Source organism: Canis aureus, chromosome 6, assembly GCF_053574225.1.
Source record: "Canis aureus isolate CA01 chromosome 6, VMU_Caureus_v.1.0, whole genome shotgun sequence".
NCBI classification, from domain to species: Eukaryota; Metazoa; Chordata; class Mammalia; order Carnivora; family Canidae; genus Canis; species Canis aureus.
Window position 1 is genome coordinate 35,117,597 of NC_135616.1, and position 15,857 is coordinate 35,133,453.

Consider the following 15,857-nt stretch of genomic DNA (forward strand, 5'->3'; position numbering starts at 1 on the left):
ATCTAGTAATTCTTTCACTTAGAGGTGAGGAAACGAGTTTATTGGCGATAACAGACCTAACTGGTGCCCTACTGGCTAAATTGCAGGAACATGGAAATTAGGCTAAAATGGGATATTTTCTCCTCTTCTTCTACCTTTCCTTCCACTTCTTTTCTTCCTTCCTCTCAATGTTAATTTCCCTGATGATGTGCTAAGGGCTCTATCTATCATCTATCTACCTACCTACCTACCTTTGAAAGTTTGTACCCTTTACTACCTATCCCTATTTCCCCCACCCCCAGCCCTTGCAACCACTTTTCTACTCTCCCTTTCTGTTTTACACCTCCCAGCCCCACACACATAGTGTGCAGTATTTGCCTTTCTCTATCTGGCTTATTCCACTTAGCATAATGCCCTCAAGGTATATCCATGCAGTTGCAAACGGTAGAGTTTCCTTCTTTCTCATGGCTGAATAATATTCCATTGTATATGTTGGTAGGGGTGTCTCTGTGTGTGTGAGAGAGAGAGAGAAAGAGAGAGAGAGAGAGAGAGAGATTTTCTTTATTCATTTATCTACTGATGAATAGCTTGGTTGTTTCCATGTCTTGGCCATTGTGAATAATGCTGCAGTGAATATGGGAATGCAGATATCTCTTTGATATCCTGTCTGCAATTCCTGGTGTATATCCAGAAGTGGGACTGCAGGATCATATATTAGCTTTATTTTTAATTTTCGGAGAAACCTCCATATTGTTTCCCACAGTGGCTACAGCAATAGTACACGACGATTCCTTTTTCTCCATATCCTTGCAAACACTTATTTCTTATCTTTTTGATGATAGCCATTCTACCAGGTGTGAGGTGATAACTCATTGTGTTTTTTTTTCTCATAGTGTTTTGATTTGCATTTTCTTGATGATCAGTGACGTTGAGCACCTTTTCATGTACCTGTTGGCCATCTGTATTTTTTCTTCAAAAAAACAAAAAAAAGCCTATTTAGTTCCTTTGTTCAGTTTTTAGTCAGATTGTTTGCTATTAAGTTGTATGAGTTTTTTAAATATATTTTAGGTATCAACACTTTGTCAGATATATGGTTTGCAAATATTTTCTTATTCCACAGAATGCTTTTTCATTGCGTTTATGGCTTCCTTTGTTGTGAAGAAGCATTTTAGCTTGATGTCATCCTTCTTGTTTATTTTGCATTTGTTGCCTTTGCTTTTGACCTCAAATCCAAAAAAAATCACTGCCAAGACCAATGTCAAGGAGCTTACCCACCATGTTTTCTTCTCAGAGCTTTATAGTTTCAGGTCTTATGTTCAAGTCTTTAATTCACTTTGAATTGATTCCTATGTGTGGTGAAAGAAAGTGGTCCAGTTTCATTCTTTGACATGTGGCTGTATGTTTTCCCAGTACTATTTATTAAAGAGACCATCCTTCCACCATAATATATTCTTGGCTCCTTTGTCATAAACTAATTGATCATGCATGTGTTTATTTCAGGCTCTCTATTATGTTTCATTGATCTATGTATCTGTTTTAATGCTAATACAATACTGTTTTGATTCCTAAGCTTTATAGTATAGTTTGAAATCAGGTATGTGGTGCCCACACATATTTAGGCTTCATAAAAACTGAATTTTTTTGCCCCTATTTTACAAAGTCAAGAAACCCACCTAAGGCACATAGATAGCAAGTTATGAATTTTGGTCTATCTGATGCCAAATCCTGTGTTCTTGCCTTATCCACCCTGAGAATGATGTGAATTACTGAAAGAGAAAGCTTTCAGTACTGATAGGGAAACACCACCAAGATATACTAATAAAAAGATAATCAGGGTATACAGAAAAAAAGCCTAGAGTATGCTATTTTGTGTAAGAAAGAAAAAAAAAATACCTCTCTTTGGCTTACACATACCAAAATATTTATAAGAATGAACAGCAAATTAGTTTCAAGAGTTACTTTTGGGGGAAAAATGGAAACTGAGCAAACATCAAGGGTAGGAGACTTCTGCCTGTACTTTAAAAATACATTTTAATATTTTAAATATGTACATAGGTTACCTCTTAAATTTTTTAAAAAATTAAAACAGGTCTTAAAAAAAGTATATGACTTTCTGTCTTGGCTGTTTTGACATGGGGCCTTTTAACATGGCCTTAAATATATAGCTTTTGTGACTGTGTAATCATCACATGTTGGATACACTCCATTCCATTATTGAGCTGTGCCAAATCAAAACCGGTACAGAAGCCTGATGAGGATTATGTCCAGAGCTTCTGCTTTGACCAAAAGAACATGAGAAATTTGAGAGAGTCATTGTGATGCTGATTCCTCAGCCTTTTCTCTCTGGCTGCTACGAGATCTTGGTGTGCACCATGTTGATATAACCACAACTCATGGCCAGTTCTTTAGCCTTATGTGCTTATACTCTTCAGTTTTCCTCTTGACCAAAAGTGGATCTGCATCCCCAGAGTAGATTCACATTTATTCAGGTTTACAAGAGTCTGGAATATAGAGCACAGAGCCAGCTTAGTGATTTATAATGAGCCATACAACAGAAAAGGCAACACATTCTCTCTCTCTGGACAAAGACACATGGCATTGCAAACTGTATTAACAGATTGCTTGATCCATATGTCATGAGCTCAAGGGGTATGAGCTCTGCAGTGGTAAGTGGTAGGTCAAGGCTGATGCTACCATCTCTGCAGTAGGGACACTCCTGCCACCAGGAGGACCTAGTAGATTATGTTCTTGAGTCCAGACATCTCTCCCTTGATTATGGCTTGGATGGATACTGCCAACATCTTCCCTGGGACTCCACTTTGCTACACTTCTGATGCATTCTCCCTCTAAACAAGTTAAAATATTCAGCCTGATTTCTTTTGACCTGGTGATTATATGGATTTTTAAGAGGACTCTGCCCAGTTTAGTTGTGATCACCAATATATTGAATTCTGTGAATCTACAATGGCTAGTCTCATTTCCTTTATTCCCTATTTTAGAGTCTCCTGCCTATCAACTCCATGCCACACCTGTCATCAATGGTCCTGCCCCCTACCTCCTCATCTCTCCCGGCATTTTATGTCTCCTCATATACTTTCCCTGGGGGCTGACTAGTGGTAAGTCGTGGCCAGCTAAAAATACTCAAGAATGATATCTGTCATCCAATCCAGATGCTTTTCCTTCAGTTTGAAAAACTGTATTTTCGGGAACGCTGGGTGGCGCAGTGGTTTGGCGCCTGCCTTTGGCCCAGGGCGCGATCCTGGAGACCCGGGATCGAATCCCACGTCGGGTCCGGTGCATGGAGCCTGCTTCTCCCTCTGCCTGTGTCTCTGCCTCTCTCTCTTTATCTGTGTGTGACTATCATAAATAAAGAAAAGAAAAACTGTATTTTCAATTCCTCTGTTTACATGGGAAAGGAAATACTTTGTCTGTATTAGGACTGTACATCTGTGTAAGAGTGAGTTGATAGCCACAGTAAGAGTCACAGAGGGGATAGGGAGGAACTCAAAGAGGAAGGGGAGTGGCTGCAAGGCTCATCTGTCAGAGAATAGTGAGAGAGCCAACTTTACCCTAGGTCAGCCTCACGGTTTTGCAGAGAGCTAATGCTGGAAAAGAGAATCCAAAGGAATTCAAGATCACCAAATCTATCCTTATTTCTTACAAGGTTGTTCTGCTAAGGATAGGTCACTAGATATTAAAAAAAAAAAAAAAAGGTTTCCTTGGATAGATGATATATCCAAAGTCAAAGTTCAGAAAGGTATATGGCAGTGCTGGCCCATGAACTGTTTGCTTCTGGTACATAAGAGAAATTCAGAGTAAGAATTAGAAAGTTAGGAACTTTTATAGCAATGTGACATTGTCAACCAAGCATAAAAATAGTGAACTCCAGTCCAGGAAAAGGCCAGAAACCAGTCAGATGTCATCAAAGTCCCATGGTAAGCGACATGCAGAGCAAGCTGTATGCAAATATGGACAGTAAGACTGCGTACTCGACTGTGATGAATGGGGGGCAAAATATTGATGCTCCCCCTGCCCTATTAGTAGTTTGAAAAGCACTGCTGTATAGTGAAAAGTCTCCCTCCTGTTCTATTCCTCAGCCACCCAGCTCTCTCCTGCAGGCAACAAATGTTATTGCTTTCTTGTATGCCCCTGCACAGTTCACAAACATACATGTATATGCATGTATTATACACATGGTGTAATATGGCAGCACACCAAATGTTCCACCATTCACTCTTTTATTTAACAATATAGCTTGGAGGATTTACCCCCTCAGTTTTAAAGACAGCTACAGAACAGTCATTTGTATGTAAGGTATTATAATTTATTGAACCATTTCTTTATTTTGCTATTCAGATAATGCTGCAGTGAATAATCTGATATATATTTTATTTCACACATGAAAATAAATCCTTGACATTGAATAGTTGTGAATTTCTGTTTTTTTTTTTTAAGATTTATTTATTTATTCATGAGCGATAGATAGATAGAGAGGCAGAGACACAGGCAGAGGGAGAAGCAGGCTCCATGCAGGGAGCCTGACATGGGACTCGATTTGGGTCTCCAGGATCAGGCCCTGGGCTGAAGGTGGCACTAAACCACTAAGCCACCCGGGCTGCCCTAGTTGTGAATTTCTTAAAGCAGGATGCATGCATAGCATGCACATAGTAGGCCTTTAATAAATGCTTACTGAATTAACTGACAAATACAAAAATTGGTGAAGCTTCTAAGGGGAGAGGGGCAGATAAGTGAAGCCTTTAGTGCAGTGAGGAGTTGGCCTCATGTGGTGGGGAATACAGAAGAGGACAGTCCACAGAGTGCTCAGTGCCACCTCTGCCTTGCTTTGTAAGAGGGCAACAAAGTAGAATTAAGCCTTGAACTCAAGTCTCTTCTAGCCCATCTTCCTGCCTCTTTAGGTCCCCACTGGGATTTTCTGCTACTTCCTTTCTGTCAAACTACACAGTGCTCTCTCATCACTTGTAGGTTTGACTTGCATCATTGCTCTGCCTTTTCAGCAGCAGAAGACAGAAAAATGGAATGGGTTCAGGCTTTGGTGTAGACAGAAGGCTTTGGCTTCAGTGTCATCTCTAGCTGGGTGACTTGGGCAAGTTTCTTAACTTCTCCATTTCTTGTATCTAAAACACAGGCTGAGTGTGTCCTCACTGAGAGAGGAAAATAAAATCAGCTGGCTCACAGAATGGTCCTGTCTTGGTACCGAGGATGTGGCAAGCTCTCAGAGAATTATACTACCCACCCCACCCATTTTCCCTTGTCCCAAGCCTAGGCACTCCATAAAAGCCCATGGAATGGAAGCTCGTTACATTAAGCACCACCATACATTTCTGTACCTCTTCCCCATGCAGGTAGCTCTATTCTGTCCTCTTCATGTCTCTAAAATGCATTTGCTCCCAACTCCTAGAGGCTCATTAGAATGAGAAAAGCACAAGTAGCTGATTTTCCCCCAAGGAGAGACAGGCAAGACACTAAAGGAGACAGAGACTGCTGCTATCCTAGGAGTTCAATGAGAAACAGAGTCATTAGAGCCAAAGCCTGCTGTGCAGAAAACAGGCTGAAGTGAGAGCACGGTTTGGATTCAATGACCCGAAGTACATGCTTCCCGTCTATTTGCTGCACTCTCACATTACCTTAACAAATGCCAGCTTAGCTGCTGAAGGTATACATGGTGCCTTGCACAGGAGGCACTGAACACATTCTAAGCTCAGTGTCAATGCCTCCAAAAGGGTCCCCTAGCTAAAAGCTAGTTGACCAGTAGAGTTAGGGTGAGTGAGTTTCACACGGAGTGTGGCTGGTGGTGTACTGGCCTGCTGTAGTGCTCCTTCTACCTAGGCCATGAGCTCTTTAGCTCAAGTACACTCAGATGCTCACAACAGGCACTTAAATAGCACTTGCTGGATGAATGGCAAATGTGCCTCCACGGTCTCCTGTAGGATTAATTAGCAGCTTCCTGGCCTTTGGTAAGATATGCTTACTACTCAGCAACAGTCCAGCACAGGTCAAAACCCTGCATAATGGCCATTACTGAACAGAAACCGAAACCAGGAATCCCTGCCTTTCATAAACAATCTAACTCCTTCAACTTTTGGGAAAGGTATATTTTTGAAATTAAAGGTGTACTTACACCCCCAGAAGAAGATATTTCATTTTGCTTTAAATACTGAGAACTAGGGATCCCTGGGTGGCACAGCGGTTTGGTGCCTGCCTTTGGCCCAGGGCGCGGTCCTGGAGACCCGGGATCGAATCCCACCTCGGGCTCCCGGTGCATAGAGCCTGCTTCTCCCTCTGTCTGTGTCTCTGCCTCTCTCTCTCTCTCTGTGTGACTATCATAAAAAAAAAAAAAAATACTGAGAACTATTTGGCTCCTCAGGCCAGTGTGTGTATGATCTCTTTGTTAGCCTTTTGTTGGTACCCACGTAATACAAATGTCAAAGTCTAATACCAATACATGTCCTTGGCTCTTGCAAGAGACTGGTAAGAGAGAATGATTCATGGATGAAGAGGAGGATCTGGCCTCTCTAGGAACAATTAATCAGGGCTCATAGTGATGCTAAACTTTTTTACTGATCTATGTATCAATAACAATCCATTCTCCCATGTGTCCATGCATCCGTCCACCATGCATGCATCCAACTACACGTATGGAACAGCTGCTATATGCCAGAAACTGTGCAACAGAGTGAAGGATGGAGAAATCATGCTCTGTCTTTAAGCACCTGTCCAGATGCTCCAGGAATGACAAGAGGCCACTTGAATTCAGTTCAAGGTATTATTGATGAGACAGAGAAGGTCTGATTGATGATGGATACAAGAACAGCTATTTCCATCAATATTTTTGTGAGGTTACAATTCTGTTGGGCCTTCTTTCTTTATCTGTTGCAACACTGGCCAGAGGCTGCTTACCTGATTCATTCCTGTTGATTCCTGGCTCTTAATCAAGTATTGTTTCAGTAATGCCTAGCATTTGGTAAACACTTGGAACATAGAAATCATGTCTTCTAGAATGCCAAATTTACTGCTAAATAAATGTGTAATTAATAGATGCCTACCTGACTTGTTATAGCTTTGGTATAATCTTCATTGGTTTCAGGAGTACAGAGTAGAAACAGGAGATGCTAGCAGAAGTGCCTGTCACTCTTCCACCTGTCATTTTCTCCTCATTCATACCCATCTCCTAGAGAGCCTCCTCCTAAAGATTCAATCCCAGTATTAGGAGCTCCATAAACCTAGCCACAGCTGATGGTACCAGGTCAAGCTGGGATAATCAGTGTCTCTCAGAATTTAAAAAAGAACTCAAACATTAAATACATTAAATTAATCAGTGTTCACTGTTTCAATGATAAGGCTGTGTAACCTTGGGGGTTCCTGTAATTTGGGGGTTGTTATGGTTTATGTGACATATATATGAGCACAGATGCTCATCTATGATTGAGAAAAATGAAGCAGCAATGAGAAGCTCTACCTCTCAACCCTCTAGGTCCTGTGACACCTTTTGGGTTCTGAGTTACACATTTACCTTTATGACTCTATTTCTAAATTTAAGCTAGTTTGGGTGGACTTCTAGTAGTTGCATCTAAAGGATAACTGACTAATATAGGGAGAATAAAGGTCTAGATCCTTATTACGAATATGTCGATATAAGAGGATATTTACAGAAGGAATGTGGAATGTGGTCAGGATGCATTAGTCGGGGAAATTCAATATTCCAAATAAAACAAGGAAAGATATCACATTAATAGCAGTTTTTGCTCTAGTTCTTGGACTATTTGAATCTAATGCATTTAGTCCATTCCTGCTTCCCTAAGGACTTATTTAGCACCAAATCACCACACTGACTTCATCTATAGCTATACCAGCTTGTGAATATCAAGTCTTGTAACTTTATTTTTGTAGCAGAATTGTCCAACAGAACTTTCTGTGATTATGGGAATGTTCTATAGCTATGCTGTACAGTAAGGAACCCAGAAGCCACATATAACTATTGAACACTTGGAATATGGTTACTGTGGTTAAGGAACCGGATTTTTCATTGTATTTATTCTTAATGGATTTAAATATAAATGTAAATAGTCAAATATGCTTCCACACCCTAATACTTTGCTGTCCTTATGTTATAACCTACTCTTATAGCCACCTAGTGGATCTCCATTCTTCCTCTCTTGCCTCTCCATTAAGGTCTTTTTTGCAGAGCTGCTGGAAAGATCTTTAAAAACACAAATCAGATTTGGGCTCCTGTGTAAACTTTCCTGTGTTTTAACTTAAATCTAAACTTTTTCTGTAGCCTGTAAGGTCATACTTGACCTGGCGCTTCCTATCTGGCCCAAATTTTTCTTCCCAACACCCCCCACTATTCTGTCCCATACTCATAACCCCCCAGCCACATTGGCCTTCTTCCTATCCCCTCAATACTTTAGGGTCACCATCAGCTCAGGATCTTGATTTAGTACCTTTTCTGCTTGGAATGTCTTCTCCCACATCTTGTGTGGCTGGCATTTTCTCATCATTCAGAACTCAGTTCATGTGTCATTTTCTCAGAGGCATTTTCTTTGGGTCACTTCAGCTAAAAGAGTTTCTGCAAGGCTGCAATGGAACTTTCTCTCTCTCTCTCTTTTAAACTATTTTATTTTTATTCAAAGAACTTATCACTTTTTGGAATTTATTCTGTGTATATGTATCAATCTGACTGTCCGTCCATCCATCCATCCATCCATCCATCCATCCATCCATCCATCACCTCTGTATACCTCCACAATAATGTAAGCCTTTAAGGAAAGAGGATTTGTCTGCCTTAGTCAGTGCCACAGACCCAAAGCCTAGAACCCTGCCTGGCACATGCTAATCATTTAAAAATATTGGTTGATGGATGGAATGACTGCCCATTCACAGTTTGTAGTCCTTAGGTGCAAGCCTCCTAAGACTCCCTTCTCAGCCCAACATTGGACCCACTGGGAAGTTCCTGGTATGTCAAAAACTGAACTTCTGACCCTTCTCCCCAAGCTGTGTCCTCTGAAGTTGTCTCCATCTCAGTGACAGCATCATCCTGGTGATTATGCAGGCCTAAAACATCAATGTCATCCTTCCTCTCTCACTCTCTCTAACCCCAATCCTATCCATCAGCAAGTTCTGCTGGCTCAAATGACCACTTCTCACAACCTTTACCACTTCCTTGATTCAAACCACTATCATTTCTTCATCTTTTGGTCAGATCATAGTAGGGCTCTCCAAACTTCCTCAACTTCTAACCTTGAACCTTCATTTTAACCTCAACAGAATGATTCTGTTAAAATATCAATCAAATCATGTCACTCATTTGCTCAAAACCCTCCAGGGCCTTCTCATTACATTCAGAGTAAAAGACAAAGTTACCTCAGAGAGACCTGCAAGGCTCTACATCATTCTGACACCATTCCCTCTCAGACATCACCTTTAATACTGCTCTCTCTGCCTTGCTCCTTATACTACACTGGCAATGAAAATACCAGGCACACCTCACCTTGGGCACTTTGCCCATGTTTTCTTTTTTAACTGGAAGTTTCTACTCAAGTCATTCCTATCCCCTTCCCAGTTTATTTTTCACCATAGCACTTCATATCTTTTAATATATCACATGATCATATATTTGCACTGTTCATTTTTCATCAGTTCTCCCTAGCATGTAAACTCTACGAGGGCAGGGACTTTCACTTGCTTTTGTGTCTGTTCTATTTATGACTGTGTCCCCAGTACCTAGAACAATACTATGAAGCAGAATTCAATTAATATTTGTTGAATAAATGAATGGTTAAGTGAATGACACATGACAGTCAGAAATTTAACTAAAGGTAATTTAAATAATAAATGAGATTTAATTTTCCAGATAAAGTGAATTGATTTTCTAGATAGATCAAGGTTACATAAATTTACTGAGGACAAAGGGTTTGACATACTCAAAGATTTATGTCCCAAAGTCTTGAGGTTACTGAAGGACCAGTGGATTGATACAATTATTCAATTTCAGAGCAGAATATTCTCTTTAATCATGGTCATTTAACACCAAGGGCTTATTCAGATATGCTTGGCTAACATATATCAGCCAGCTAGCTACAAATGCAGGCAGGAGAAGAACTCTATAAATAAATCAAGAAAGTGAATTAAAAATTTCTTCTATCAGGGTTTTCCTGTTAGTATTGTTTACAAACTGCAGGCTCTTTAGAACTGCTTTCCATCCTAGGAGTTGGGGTCCAGAAAGATTCAAAAGGGATATTGAGAAAATGTATACTTTGCTACATGGTAGAAATTGATATTCAGACCTCTCTATTCCAAGAAAAATACTCCTGCATGTGGACATAGAGCTACATACACCTCAAGAAACTATAAGTCTACTATCAAGGAGATAGAGGAAAAGGAGACGGACAAAAGCTACACAGCTAGCCTTTCATATCACCTCGGTTGTACCAACACTACAATACCCACCTGCATCCATCTTAGATCAAAGTAACAATAAAGCAAGCTATGAGATATATGTAAGCAAGTACGATGTATTCCATTTAAAAAATAATAAATCAAGGATGTGGAAGGGCCAAAAGTTTAGTTTTATGAAATTTGCTTAGTTTATATAGGAGAGCAGCCATCAAAGAACTGCTCATTCACATCCCCAAACCTCTAACTCACATCCTTTAGGTCTAATGAATTATAGCATCCATATTTTGGCCGTAAGTGAGCAGCCAAGCAAGCCACTGGCTTTCCTGGACCCACTTTGCATTCCAGCGCTCCATTAGGGAGAAAAAGAGAAAACAAATATTTCCTAGGAATTGATGATTTTGTAAAGCATTTTGTGGTCTGGCTCTACTCTTTCATGTTTTCACTCGTTTGTTCAGTCAATTTATATGGAGTATCTATTTTGATTGGATCTACAAGGACAAAGAAAGAACAGCAGTCTGGTGGTGGAGTCCAACATGTAAATAGTTAAGGGTAGAATACAGCTTCCCTATGGCTGAACGCTTACACTGGAGAGGAATTCTATCTAAAAAGTGGTTTCTAGAGCTAGAAAACATGACTCAAAATAAAAAGTATCTTGAAATCCTGAGGAAACACCACACTGAGGACCAATTTACAACTTCTCAGTAAGTTCAACTCAGCCAGTTTTTCCATCAGAGAACTGTTCCTTGGCTGGGCACCAGAGAAGTGGTTGGCTTTTGTTTAGGGGTTATGTGGAATACAAAGTACAACTCTTAAGACAGCAAAATCCCAGTCAACATGGGAAGATTCTCAGAGAATAAGGGTCACATGAGAACTGAGACCAATGTGAGACAGACACTTATTAAGGGAAATGGCTACAGAATCACCACATTATATAGCGGAATGTTCTCCCCATCCCACCTCCATTCTCTCCTTCCCGCCAGCCTCCTCTTTATTTTGGCCAAATATACATATTTGAATATGAGTAATTCCCATGCCTGAATGAAGCAACCAGTTGTTATTGGATGCTCTGTATACTACTTAAATCCTCAGAATAGTTGTACAAGATATGTATTACTAGGTCCAGAAGATGAGAGGGCAGATAACTTGGCCAGGATCACAGAACAAGTAAGCAAAAGTCCTTGGATCAGTCACAAGTAGCACAATAAAATTGGACATTTGAGGACAGTGAAATAAAAGAACTATTTTCAAAGGTGTGGGCAGAGTATAGTGAAATACAATGGATAGTGCAATACCCTGGTCTAGTGACAGGGATGGTGCTACCACCTGTCAGCCTGAAAGAGCAAGGGAAGCCTTGTGGTTATAGAAGCATAAGGAGAGAGAATGTTGGGAGCACTGCTGACAGAAGCTGTGGCTTTAAGTTGAGGAATACAGCTAGCCTAAGTGACCAAGAAGGTAGGGAGCTGGAGGAATAAATATTCCCCAACTTCTCTCACTCTCCAATGTCTTTTGTAAGGTTCTGCGTGAACTGAACTAATCAGAAGGCAGAAGGCAAGAGAACCTGTTGATGTGGTCTATACTGCTCAGTCTTCTGGGATACTGAAGAGTGTGGGTGGTGAATCAGGAGGAGCAAATGAAAGCTAAACAGCACAGTTCTCTGCCAGGAGTAATCTCTCCAAATCAGTGACAGCAGTGTCTTACTCATCTTCATATTCTACTGAACAATGCCTGCCATATCACAAATGATCAACAAATGAATATATTATTACTTTTTCCTTCCTTTCCTGTCCATCTTTTTGTCCTCAAACCCTCAGGCCAAAAGTGAAAATGGCATTGCCAGCCCACTGTGGGCAGCTGGTGATTAACTAATAAGAGAAAGTGTTGTGCACTTCTCTACCCCTCATCAGAGTTTGGGTGGTGTGAGTGGAGAATATTCTAGAGCAGGATTCCCTCTTATAAAAGACTCCACATTCCTTGCCCTTTTGCAGTTAGCCAGGAGGCTGGGAATAGGGAGGGTGGACTGTTTTTTTTTCTGGGGAGGTTTCCAAGCCATTTTGTAGAGCATCAGCAACTTTAATTTGGGTCATAACCAACATTTGAGAACCAAGCTATTCAGTGAACTTCTTTACAAGATTTTGAAAAAAGAAAACAAAACCCATGGTTTTTCAAGGGACCAAAATGGTCAGAAGCATTTCTGATTTGAATCATATTCATGAGAAAATGTGGCAGAGGTCTGTATATCTGTTCCTTTAATTGGTACATATTAACTGTCTATCAAGTGCCCTCATACCATAAGCAATCAGCTAGAGAGGACATTAAGGAATGAATAAACATAGTTTAATAGCTAACACCAACAATAATTTTTTTTTCTCCTTAAGTCTCCTCCCAAAAATCCAGTGTCTCATAAACATGTCAGTCCTGCTTTGAGGAGGTCGTCTTGCTCTAGTTGGAGTATTCGTTTCTTACAGATCTTTCATATGGTTTTTGATGATCTTTTAACTACAAGCAGCTGGGATCTCACTATTTGTTAAAATTTCTTAGGACTCATTTTGCACAACAGGAGAATGTGTTATGGAATCTTCAGGCTTGGAGATTCTGGGGAGGTCATCTGTATGTTCCTCTGTTGTTTTGTATTCAGTCTTCCCTACAATAGTTGATAGGACTCCTCCTGAGGGTGAGGGCCCAGAAGAAGAGAAATCATCTTTTCTTCCAATCTGCCTTGCCTTGCTTTAAGAAAGCAAGCTACTCTCTTTAATCTTGCCTGTTCAGAATTAAAAATGGAAAGTACAACAGTTTAATACATTTTATGACCTTCATGTTTTATTAAATTTCATAAAGGCATTCCATTTGAAAGAGGGTCAGATTTTAAATTAAGGCTGTACAACAAATATTTAAACTTAGATTTAATAAAAAAGTTATTGTGTATTCATGCAATTGCAATTGATTATAGAAGACTTAGGTATTGAAATTTTAAAAGGGTAATAGATATTGTAAATGGATAATAATGTTTAACAGGATACTGAATTTGGCATTTATTTGGCCTATTTTATGTACATTTTGAAAATTTATGGAACAATGGCACATTGTTTTTTAGATACAAGTGCTTCACACATAGAAGTAACATAATAAATACTGGTAGAAAGAATGTGTTGGATTATACAAGTGAAAAAAATATCTGCAAACTTTACATTTCTTTGTTATGAGAACTAATACATTTAATTAATTCAATGTAACAAAATTTCATAGAGAGAATAATTTATTCTAGTATTGCTAAGCCTTTAATGAGTTATATGAAATGTTTGTGCATCCTTAAGGAAATATGGAATTCCTGAGGAACTATGTGAAATGTTCATGCATCCTTAAGGAACTAGCATTGGAACTGAGAAGCATGATCAGAGAGATCAAGAAAATAAGAGATACTTGGTTGTGTTCTAGTAATCAGGGATGCTGAAATGGTTAAAGACTTTATGAAAGAAGTAAAACTGAGGCAACTCTTGAGTAACTTCCAAAGAAGCACATAATCCACTCTCCTATTTTACCATAACAAACATTTAAAGATTGTCAAAAGGATTTACCAAAGGCTCTCAGAAAGGTAGCATATAAAGGTTATTTGAAAAAATTAAGCTCCCTTCTGCATTCCTTCCAGTGTTTGTCTCTATAGAAATGGTCTCCTTCATTTTGTTTCTAAAAGTTTGAGTATATGATGCCTACATACTTATGGCTCACTGAGCTCTTTAATCTGTGGGTTGATATCTTTCATCGGTATTAAAAAGTTCTTGGCCATTTTCTTCCAAATACTGGTTCTTTACTCTCCTTCTCTTTTCTTCTCCAATGATTACAATACACATGTTAGATAATTTAATTCATCTTATACATTTCTTTCTTCTCTTTCTTATTGCTTTTTTCTTCTTGTGCTTCAGCTTTGGTATTTTCTAACAACCTCTCTCAAGGTTCAATTATCTGATCTTCTATTGTGTCCTGGATGTTATTAACCCCCTCCAATTTCAGATACTGTTATTTTTGTACATGTAGAGGGTTCATTTAATTATTTTTTAATAGATTGTTGAAATATTTTAGCTTTTTTTTCCATTCCATCCATTTCCCCTCTATTTTTGAAAATTTAACATATATTTTGACATCCTTGTCTGTGAATTTCAACATCTAATTACCTCTGTATTTGTTTCTGTTCATTGTCTTATGTCTATCATCAGCTACTTTTTTCTATTTCATTGTATGTCTAGTAAATTTTGATGATATGCTGGATATTTTTTAAAGGTTTTATTTATTCATGAGAAAGAGAGAGAAATATATATAGAGAGAGGCAGAGACACAGGCAAAGGGAGAAACAGGCTCCACGCAGGGAGCCCGATGCGGGACTTGATCCTGGGACTCCAGGATCACGCCCTAGGCTGAAGGCAGATGCCAAACTGGTGAGCCACCCAGGGATCCCCAATATGCTGGATATTTTAAATAATGTTTCACAGAGGTTTTGGATTATATTATCTTCTGTTAAAGGGAGTTAAATTTTATTCTGGTAGGTGGTTAAATTATTGGTGAATCCCTTTGATTCTGTTCAGAGCCTGGTAAAAGCTCTGGTACAGCAGATCTATTTCAGTTTTTTTTTTTCCTTTTCTTATTATCAAGGCATAGGCCTTATACAGTAGGGCTTTTAGGATCTCTAATTGTCCAAAGTGTTTCTCAAAGTACCTCCACTCCCCTGTGAGATCTCTGTAATCTATGATTAGTTCCCAACTGCCTGGTATCTGCTATCACCCAGGCTTCCTATGGTCTCATGTTGCATCTGCACAGGCCGTGTTTGGCCCAGGACCTGGGGGCTATTTCCACAAAGATTTTTGAAATGTTCTTCCTGTAGTTTGCCTTTCTCTGTTTTCCTGCTCCAAAATCCTAGTTAGGTTAGTAGGCCAGACTCTGAATATGTTTCCTTTGCCTATTAAAGTCACTATTCATTGTTTGGGCTTCTCTTTATTGCATGAGAGCCTAGAAAACATCCTTAGGGAGAAAAATCTGAGTGATTGTGGGTATCATCTTCTATGCCTTCATTCTTTCTCTTTTTTTAAATTCTATTTTTATTAGCTTAATCCTAAATTCATATTATTTTAGAGGAGTTGGCATTTTCCAGATACTTCTTTTGTAATGTTTCTTAGTCCTAATAATTATTCTGTTTAGGATATTCTTTGCTGTTTAAACATTTCAAATTTTATGTAGCTAAAGAAGGTTTAATTTATGGGGGAAAAAATTGCACATGCCTCTGGCCAGCAGGCAGTCATTGCTAAACTACCCATTCTAAAAAAGAATAGTCATTTTTTTCTACACAGGATGCTGTACTATGACAGCCCATCCCCCACTATCACAAATGATTGGCCAGGTATCTGTACTTGATCCAACCCAGGCCAATCAACTGACATTTTCCTAGAACTACGATTCAGAACCCAAATAAACCCAAT

General features: G+C 39.3%; 2 long non-coding RNA genes across 4 annotated transcripts in view; one reads left to right on the top strand and one right to left on the bottom strand.

Moving 5' to 3' along the window:
• Positions 1–15,857, top strand: part of LOC144315700 (uncharacterized) — a 51,051-nt gene that overhangs the window by 13,998 nt on the left and 21,196 nt on the right. The gene's annotated exons all lie outside the window — the stretch shown is intronic.
• The window catches only part of LOC144315698 (uncharacterized), a 48,429-nt gene continuing 34,565 nt past the window's right edge, over positions 1,994–15,857 (bottom strand). For 2 of the 3 annotated variants that reach the window (XR_013381499.1, XR_013381497.1), the window contains exon 4: positions 12,625–13,153. This is a non-coding gene — a long non-coding RNA (uncharacterized LOC144315698). Of the gene's footprint in view, positions 2,481–12,624; positions 13,154–15,857 lie in introns of those variants that run through there. The other variant, XR_013381498.1, reaches the window with a different exon arrangement.